General features: G+C 45.8%; 1 pseudogene; it reads right to left on the bottom strand.

Moving 5' to 3' along the window:
- Window positions 1–6,396: 6,396 nt before the first annotated feature.
- LOC131414620 (peroxynitrite isomerase THAP4-like) lies at window positions 6,397–8,096 on the bottom strand (annotated as a pseudogene).
- Window positions 8,097–9,375: the final 1,279 nt, after the last annotated feature.

The raw sequence follows: 9,375 nt of genomic DNA, 5'->3' as shown, positions 1-9,375 counted from the left end.
GAAATAGAAAAACCCATCCTAAAATTCATATGGAACCACAAGGGACCTGGAATAGCCAAAACAATCCTGAAAACGAACAAAACTGAAAGACTCGCACTTCCTCATTTCAAAACTTACTGCAAAGCTACAGTAATCAAAACCGTGTGGTCTTGGCATAAAGACAGATATATACACCAATAGAGAGCCCAGAAATAAACCCCCACATACATGGTCAAATGATTTTTGACAAGGGTACCAAGACCATTCAATGGAGAAAGGACAGTCTTTTCAACAAATGGTGCTGGGAAGACTGGATATAAATCTGCAAAAGAGTGAAGTTGGACCCTCAGCCAACACCATATACAAAAATTAACTCAAAATGGATCAATGACCTAAATGTAAGGCCTAAAACAATAAAACGCTTAGAAGCAAACACTGGACAAAACTGTTACGACACTGGACTTGGCAATGATTTCTTGGATATGACAATAAAAGCACAGGTAGCAAAAGAAAAAACACAAAAATGGGACTTTATGAACATTTTTAAAATTTGTACATCGAAAGGCACTATCCACAGAGTAAAAAGGCATCCCAAAGAATGGCGAAAAGTATTTGAAAATCAAATTTTTGATAAGAGATTGATATCCAGAATATAAAGAGAACTCCTAAACCTAAACAACAACAACAAAAAAGCCGATTCAAAAATCAGCAAAGGACTTGAATAGACGTTTCTCCAAAATAGATGTACACATGGCCAATAAGCACATGAAAACATGCTCAATATCACTAATCATTAGGGAAATGCAAATCAAAATTACAATAAGATAACACCTCCCAGCCATTAAGATAGCCGTTATGCAAACAAAAAAGAAAACAACAAGTGCTGGGAGGAGGCAGAGAAATCGGAACCCTTGTACATCATTAATGTAAAATGTAAAATGGTGCAGGCACTATGGAAAACAGAATGAAAGTTCCTCAAAAAATTAAACATTGAATGACCATATGACCCAGCAATTCCACTTCTGAGTACATATCCAAAAGAAAAGCAGGGTCTCAAAGAGATATCTGGACACCCATGTTCAAAGCAGCATTATTTACCACAGCTAAAACATGGAAGCAACCCAAGTGTCCATCAACGGATGAAGGGATAAACAAAATGTAGTATATATATATACAAAGGAATACTATTCAGCCTTAAAAAGGAATCAAATTCTGCAATATGCTACAACATGGATCAAACTCGAGGACATTGTGCTAAGTGAAATAAGCAAGTCACAAAAAGACAAATACTGTATGATTCCACTTATATGAGGTTCTTAGAGGAGTCAGAATCATAAAGTAAGAAAGCAGAATGGTGGCTGCCAAGGTCTGGGAGCAGGGGTGAAGGGAGAGTTATTGTTTAATAGGTAGAGAGTTTCAGATCTACAAGGGTGATGGGGATGGATGGTGGTGATGGCTGCACAACAATGTGAATGTATTGAATACCACTGAAGTTTATACTTAAAAACTGATTACAAGGTACATTTTTTGCTATGTGTATTTTAAGTCAATATTAAAAAAAAAGAAAAGAAATGAGTTATCAAGCCACAAAAAGACATAGAGGAAGCTTAAATAGATATTGCTACGTGAAAGAAGCCAACCTGAAAAGGCTACATACTCTATTCTATAGTATCCACATATTCCAAATATATGCCATTCTAGACAAGGCAAAACTATAGAAACAATATAACGATGAGTGGTTGCCTGGGGTTGGGAAGGAAGAAAAGAACAGACAGAGCACAGGGATTTTTAGGGCCATCCAACTATTCCGTAGGATACTGTAATGGTGAATCCAGGAGATCATGCATTTGTCAAAATCCAAGTACAGACAGTGAACCGTACTGTAAACTATGGACTTCGATAATAGCAACGTATCGATGTTGGTTCACCGCTTGTGATGCATGAACCATGCTAACACAAGTGGTAATGCAAGATGTTAATAACAGGGGCGACTGTGTGGGGAGGAGGAAGAAATTCTCTGTACTATCTGCTGCATTTTTCTGTCAATGTAAACCTTTCCTTAAAAATCACTCTATTAATTAACAAATAATCAATGGAAGGTAGGGATTGGGTAGAAATATAGAAGAAACAAGAATCTCAGAATACTGATAAATGTTGAAGCGGGAGGATAGGGACATGCGCTTATTATACTTTTCTACTCAATTGAGTATGTTCAAGATTTTCCACAATAAAACGTTTTTAAAACTCCAGATTAACTCAAGAATCGTATGTACAATGAAGAAACGAGAAGAAAACAGATGCTTGAAGCAAGTATTCGCTGAGTCCACTGAGAGAATATGGATTCACACTGGATAGAGTGAACGTCCTGGTTACATCAGGAAGGTTCAGAGCTCGGGAAGCAAGGTGGGGGGCGGCGTGGTGGGGAAGCGACAAGGAGATACTGAACCCGGAAAAATGTTCATCCTCACTGGTCCACAGGAATGCCAACAATGGACCCTGCTAGAAATGGCCCGTGTTTAAAACAACATGACACCTGGAGTCACAGCGGGCTCAGGGAGAGAACACCGTGTCCTGTGAGAATGCCCATCAGCACCGGCTTTCCGGAGGGCAAACCTCCCAAACCCTAGAACCCGCAGGCGCACTGGCCCCGCAGCTCTGTGGTAGGGAATCTGTCCAAAAGTAAAGCGATTGATTAAAGGTAACGGACTGAAGAAATATGTGTATAGCCTGTTCAACATAAAATCCCTAAAAATGTCCAGAAGATTCCTTGACTGATGAATGAATTCATAACAGCACTGGGAACCATCAAGAGAGCAGACACCTTGAGGAAGACATCAAAGAGAGCCAACAGGTGGAGACCACAGAGCCCAGTGGGGGCTCTGGGTGAGCCTTGTAGACCAAGCCAGGGTGTCCTCTCTCCCTCCTACTGCTCCCACTGCTGCTCTCCTAACACCTGCTGCATCGCCCCTCCACTCCCAGCCAGTGACCAGCCTCACACTCCGGGGAACACAGGAGCAGAGGCACAGGTACGCCTTTCCACCAGCTCAGCATCTGTCCCTTTGCTCTCTGCCCGCTCCCTAGGGGGGAAAACCCAGCCCTGCACCTCCCCAGGGCTCAGCACCCTCCTCCCTGGCCCTCACAGCTCCTCCTCTCCATCCTGGCCCACCCACAGCTCAGACACCTGCTCCCTTGTCTCCACCATTCACATGAAACTCTCCCTTGAAGCCATGTTCCCTTTTGGCTACTGTCCAATTTTCCAACTCCCTTTCAGGGCTAAATCTCCTAAACAAAGTGCCTTATCTCCAGCACCACCCCCTAAAGCCCCCGTTCACCCACTCTAGACCCAGCACCACTGCCACCACTCCAAGGGGACTGCAGTCACCAGTGACTCCATGTGGCCAAGTCCAGCCATCTTTTCTCCATTCTGATCAGAGATGTATCCAGCTCAGCTGAGGACCTCCTTTCTGCAATACCCTTTTCCCCTCCTGGCTCCCATGACCCCATGCTCTGTCTTTTCAGTCTCCTTTCCTGGACCCTCTTCAGCTGCACCTCTACGAACACTGCCTGCCCCTAGGCTAGGCCCCAGCACTTCTCCAGACACACAGTTTCTCCAGGAAACCTCATTCAGTTCCATGGCTGTAAACACCACTCAGCATCCCGCACTCTGTAGACACACAGAGGCAACTTGAAGAGCTTGGGAGCTGGCTCTCTGGCATCAGCACCTAAGGAGTATCTCAAACTCGATTCCTCTCAAAATTTTACTGTCATTCGAGTTCCAAAAAGGTCATTAAGTATTTATGAAAAAGAGGAAACACTGGATACAATAAATAGAGGGTATTATGCAAAGTGAAATAAGTCAGAGGGAGAAGGTCAAATACCGTATGATTTCCTTCATTAAGTAGTAGATAATAACAACAATAAACAAACACATAGAGACAGAGATTGGATTGGTGGTTACCAGAGGGGAAGCGGGGAGGGAGGAGGGTGAAAGGGATAATTCAGTACATGTGTGTGGTGATGGGTTGTAATTAGTATTTGGGTGGTGAACATGATGTAATCTATGCAGATTTAGAATTATAATGATGTACACCTGAAATTTTTACAATGTTATAAACCAATGTTAACTGCAATAAACAAAAAATTTAAAAAAAAATAGTGGTGAATAAAGTAACCAATAGAATGCATATTTACATCTAATTGTGGCTGATTGAGGGGGAAAAGAAGAATATAGAACTAAGATCACAGACAGTCTCCACCTGGGGAGTGAGGGTGAGGGGCTGGCAGTGTACAACACAGGAACTGATCAACACTAAGCATTTACAGAAAGACAGGCTTAAATGGTTATTTTTAAAAGCTGAAAGACATCCACTAGGAGAACAGAAAAAGAAACAATGAGAAAGCCTAACAAATTAAAAATAAAATAAACTGGAAGGCCAAAATACCAACGTATCAACAATCATAATTGCAAACGGATTAAATTACTCTATAAAAAGACAGAAGCTCTCAGATCGAGTTCAAATATAGCTATAAGATAAAGGGATTTTGTTGAAAATAAGGAGATAAAGAAAAGAGTGTCAATGGGACAAAAAGGGGTTTTCTGTGTTGATAATAGTCAGGAACACTTATGCATCCAACAACATGGTCTTGAAACATAAAGCAAAACTAGACACACAAACAGGAAGACACAGGCACCTCCAGAATCACAGGGAGACCTACCTTTCCTCTCTTAGAAATCAACAGAGGGAGTGATACAGTGAGTTAGGAGACAGATCTGCTCACTCACACAAATAAGCCAGATCCAGCCTCAGCCTGAGGGAGAGCAGTGTAAGGAACTGCTGGAGAGGATACATTCTTCTCAACCACAATGAAACAGTCACCAGAATGGATGGTGTATTAAGCCACAACGAAATATCAAAAGATTCTAAAAAGCAGATATCTTTAAGTGACCATGTTATAGGAGCTTAAAGCAATAAAATTAAAGAACAATTACAAAACAATTAGCTCCCCTCCCCCAATCTATCAAACTTGAAAATTTCTCCACACTCTTCTAAATAACTCAGGTGAAAGAGGGAGTCGACTGAAATTACAAACTATTTAGAAATGAACAGAAATGAGGGCAGCACACGGCACATCCATGGTGTGAGGCGAAAGGGACAGGAGAAGGGACACAGCCTTGACTGCAGGGATCAGGAAATAGAAACTGCACACGAAGAAGCTAAGCACTTCCCTCCAGGAGAAAAAAGCAGAAAGAAGTGAGGATTCATGAGGTAGAAACAACAGTGAAGACCTGATCAATGGAGTAAAGGGCTGGCTGTCGGGAAGGACCTGTAATAGTGACAAACGTTGGGAAGTCTGACCAATAGGAACAGAGGAAGGTACCCAGAAGTAACGTCAGGTATGAGAAACCGCAAAAAAGCTGTAACACGATGGGGGAATATAGTGGACAATTGACCAGGACATCAGTGGTCCTCACCTGGAGCTGTTCTTCCCTCAGGGTGCATTTGGAAACACACAGGATGGGTTTTGGTTTTTGTTTCTATTTTGGGCTGTGCTAATGGTTGACCTGGAGGCCCAGAAGGTCCTGAGCAGCCTGTCACACAAGAGCCTTTTCCACCTGAAGTGTTACTTACATCCTACAAGACAAACATTGACCCAGATCCAATGAACAACGTGGTAGGGAAATGTTTTCCATGTATAGATAACAGGCAAAAGATACTATCCTCAATATGTAAAGAAGATCTAGAAACCAATTTTTGCAAGCACTAAACAGTAAAATATGAAGAAAAGCAGAAACATAGCCATAAAAAAATATGTAAGCGCATAGAAAATGATCTAAGAGATAACACGCCAAATTTTACTAGCAACAAGGAATAAAAGTTGGAATAAAAGTGCGGGGATTTTCCCCACTTCTGTAATGGGGAAATATATTTCTGCAGCGTTTTAATTTTTACAAAAGAGAATGTATTCTACTTGAACACATTTAAAATTTGAAAGAAATTATTATTAATGTTCAAAAAGACTTAACTTTGAGGATGTTCATTAAAACACGAATGGAAAGAACCTCCTCATGACTTTAAGACTCTCCTGAAACTTTTCTAATAGTTTACTGTGTCTATTTTATTTGACATTTAGATCCTAACTCATTTGGAGTTTATGTTGTGTGCGGTATGCGATAGAGCTGACTTTCCCCCGATCAAGTGGAAAACCAACTGTCCAGGCACCACTCACTGGGTAGTTCTGGCTTTCCCAGCTGACCTGAAATGCCTCCTTTCCCACCAGCTAGACCGCGACAGCTACAGATGCCTCTCGAGTGCCCTGGAACGAGGGAGGTAAGCTCTCCAGCCTGGGCTCCCTGTCTACAAGGCACGGCTACTATCAGAGCCTTCTCCCAAGAGAGCAGGGAGGATGTGACACACAGAAGTGCTCAGGGGCCCTCAGCCACATAGCAAGAAACCCCTCATAGTGACCGGGCGGGGCGAGCCGCCAGGCTCTGGTACTGACCCTGGCAGGGGGACAGCAGGCTGCTCAGGGAGGGGAAGCTCACTGTCTTCAGCTCGTCCAGCTTCTCCTGTAGCTTGGACGCCTGCTGTCTGAGCACTGACCCTCTGCCGCAGGGTCTTCGGCTCTCCATTCTTTGCCACCTGCCCCTGCAGGCAGCACCCCTGGCTCTTGTTCTGCCCAGAGCAGAAGCAGTAGGAGTGCGGCGAGTCAGGAGTCTGCAGGTCCCCGACGCTGACAGGATGACCGTGGTGATGGACATGGGGCTGCATCACTGGGCTCACTCTGCAGATTCCACAGCTGGCGTCGGGCTGACGTGTCAGAGGGACAGAGGGGCTCTAGGGGGCTTCTGAGGCATCAGTCTGAGTGATAAAGTCTGGCGGCTCTGGGCCAAGCCCTTGTCTGGCCCCAGGCTGGTCCCCCTGCAACCAGGCTCCACGTATCTCTCCAACCTCTTTCTTTCGACAGGCTCTTGGGGATGCACCTCTCCGGATTGTGTTTGGAGAAGAAAATTCTGTTAGGAAGGAAGCAAGCCGATAAATTTGCATGCCCCAGATCCTGGGGGTGGGAGAGAAAGTCATCTGAGGAAACCCCACTCTTATCTAGCTGGCCCCATAGGGGGAGGTGGTGAGCTCATCGCCAAGATCCACAGTAGAGGTGTTTGCTTCTCCCTGGCTGCCTGAGGCTGTGATGGCCACACCATCTCCTGAGTTCCTTCCAGAGAGTGCTGTGCCCTCTCCTGACCGGCGCCTCCTGGGTGGCCCTCGGTGCAGTTTCACCCTGCAGAGCGGCTCGCTTCAACTTGTAGCACTCTGGCTTGTCCATCAGGTTTTCACCTGAGGACGACGATGAACCTGCAGCTCCCTTCTCTTCTGCTTCACTCGAATGTCCCCTCAGGACCCCCAAGGCCCCCCAAGGCCTTTCTGGTGTCCTTTCTCCTGGTGTGGCATCAGGTAAAAGATGGAGGGCACGGCCATGGACTTGAGCAGGCAGTGCTGATCCTCCAGCCTTTTGGAGAAGCTGTCTTTGGCAAAATGTTCACTACAGAGGAAAGAATACTTAGTGGGGGTCCAGTTATCCCTCTGAACAGCTTTTACCCACTGGATGAGCCGTTTTGAGGTCTTTGGGGGGAACCTGCAGGACAAATGACACAGTAATTAGAAAGACATAATTAAACGTCTTTTCCTAAAATGATCTACTATAAAAGCAAAACAAGTGTTTTTGCAAATATCCAGACCTGTATTGACTTCCACATTTAAAACCCGAGTAACGATTGAAGGAACACCTTCTAATTGCAAGTTATTACTGGAATGGAAAGATGCAGGACCCATTGCCTACCCTTAAGGAGCTTACAGTCTGCAGGGCAGATAAGGAAGGTGAGGAACTCCTCCTACATATGCTCAAGGCATACAGATGCTCAGACACATGGCACAGGATGGCATCAAGACCACAGGACAGGCTTCAGAAAGCCCCAGAAACAGCTCCTAGAAGCTCACAGCTGACCAACCGTCCTGCTGTGCTGGGGATGCAGGATTTTGGTGCTAAAAATGGGATGGTTGGTCCCCCATTTACAAGCCATGCCAGGTGTCAGCCAGCAGAGCTTCCCAGACACTCAGCATGGCGTCTGGCGCCAGCTGTGGCTCAAGCAGCTGAGGATGGGCGACCAGCTCTAAGAGGGGGTCAGACTCAAAAGCTGTAGGTCTGTGTTCCTACTGTACTTCCACTATCAGGGGTAAAACGGCTCCCTTTAAGACACAACCAGCCCCTGGAAGATACTGAGCAACATACTGAATATTCCTTTCTTCTCATTAAGGTAAGATTTCTATTGAGATGGAACTGAGCACATGGGGGTGGGGGTGGTCACTCCACAGGGCTCTCTGCTCCATCTGCGGTCATCTAACCCACCTGAGGCTGCTGTGGACCAGGACCTGGGTGGATACTAGCTCCTCAGGAACTTCTAAGTAACATGACCTTCTAAACTTTCTCCATGCTTTCTGAGCCCATCTCCCAAACACCTCCCCCCCAATTCCCACCTCCTTGGCCCCCTACCACGTTAGACCATTATGAATGCCAAGAGCAGCCTGCCTCATTTTCAGACACAGTAACCAAATTTTGGGGACACAAGCTCTAAAAGAAACTGTCCAGAAAGCTCAGTGGCTGACCTCTGGAAATACTCCAATATTACCAGTTCTTTTGATAGACGGGAACAACATGAGACTCAGAACAAACCACTGTAAACTTCCAATAAGACTATAAATGACAAGCGTCATTCAGGTCTTTAAAACTTAACACCCTGCAACATCAAACAGAAGTATCTGCGAGGGGGTCTTTCACGTCAAGTCCCTTCAGTTCACTGTCCTGGCACCTTCAGTGTAGAAGTCCACAGAAAGGGACTCGCTGAAATAGCTGAATTCCAGAAGCCCTCAGGAAGGCGCCAGGCCAGAGGGAAGCCAAACCCCTTGCCCTGTCCGGGGCCAACTTCCTCGGGGGCCCAGGAGGAAGTGGGAAAGGCGCCCCTCCCGCGAGTCCGCAGGGTCAGCCTCTCCAGGAGGCGTGGGCCGTGCCCTGCTCCCCGCAGGATGCTGTCAGGATCCGCTCCAGGCCTCACCTCTATGGGCAGAGCTACCTTTCCCCGGAACCGCCAGATCCTTCTAGTCACAGAGCATCTGGGAGCCCGTGGTAACCCAGGTACAAGTTGCATTTGCTCAGCCACAGTCCTGATGGCAGAGATCAAGGCGGGCTCCCAGGATCAAAGGAGCGGAGAAGTCAGAGCAAACGCAGGAGGACAGCTGACCAAAAGAGGAGCGTTTCCGGAACACACTGTTTCTGGAAATTGTCAGCACCAACTTGAGTGAGGGGAGCTTAAGGTGGCCGCGGGGTGGTGGTGAGAGGGTGGTG

Source organism: Diceros bicornis, chromosome 15 (genome assembly GCF_020826845.1).
Source record: "Diceros bicornis minor isolate mBicDic1 chromosome 15, mDicBic1.mat.cur, whole genome shotgun sequence".
NCBI lineage: Eukaryota > Metazoa > Chordata > Mammalia > Perissodactyla > Rhinocerotidae > Diceros > Diceros bicornis.
Note: the sequence above shows the minus strand (reverse complement) of the source record. Positions and strands in the feature narration are given on the sequence as shown.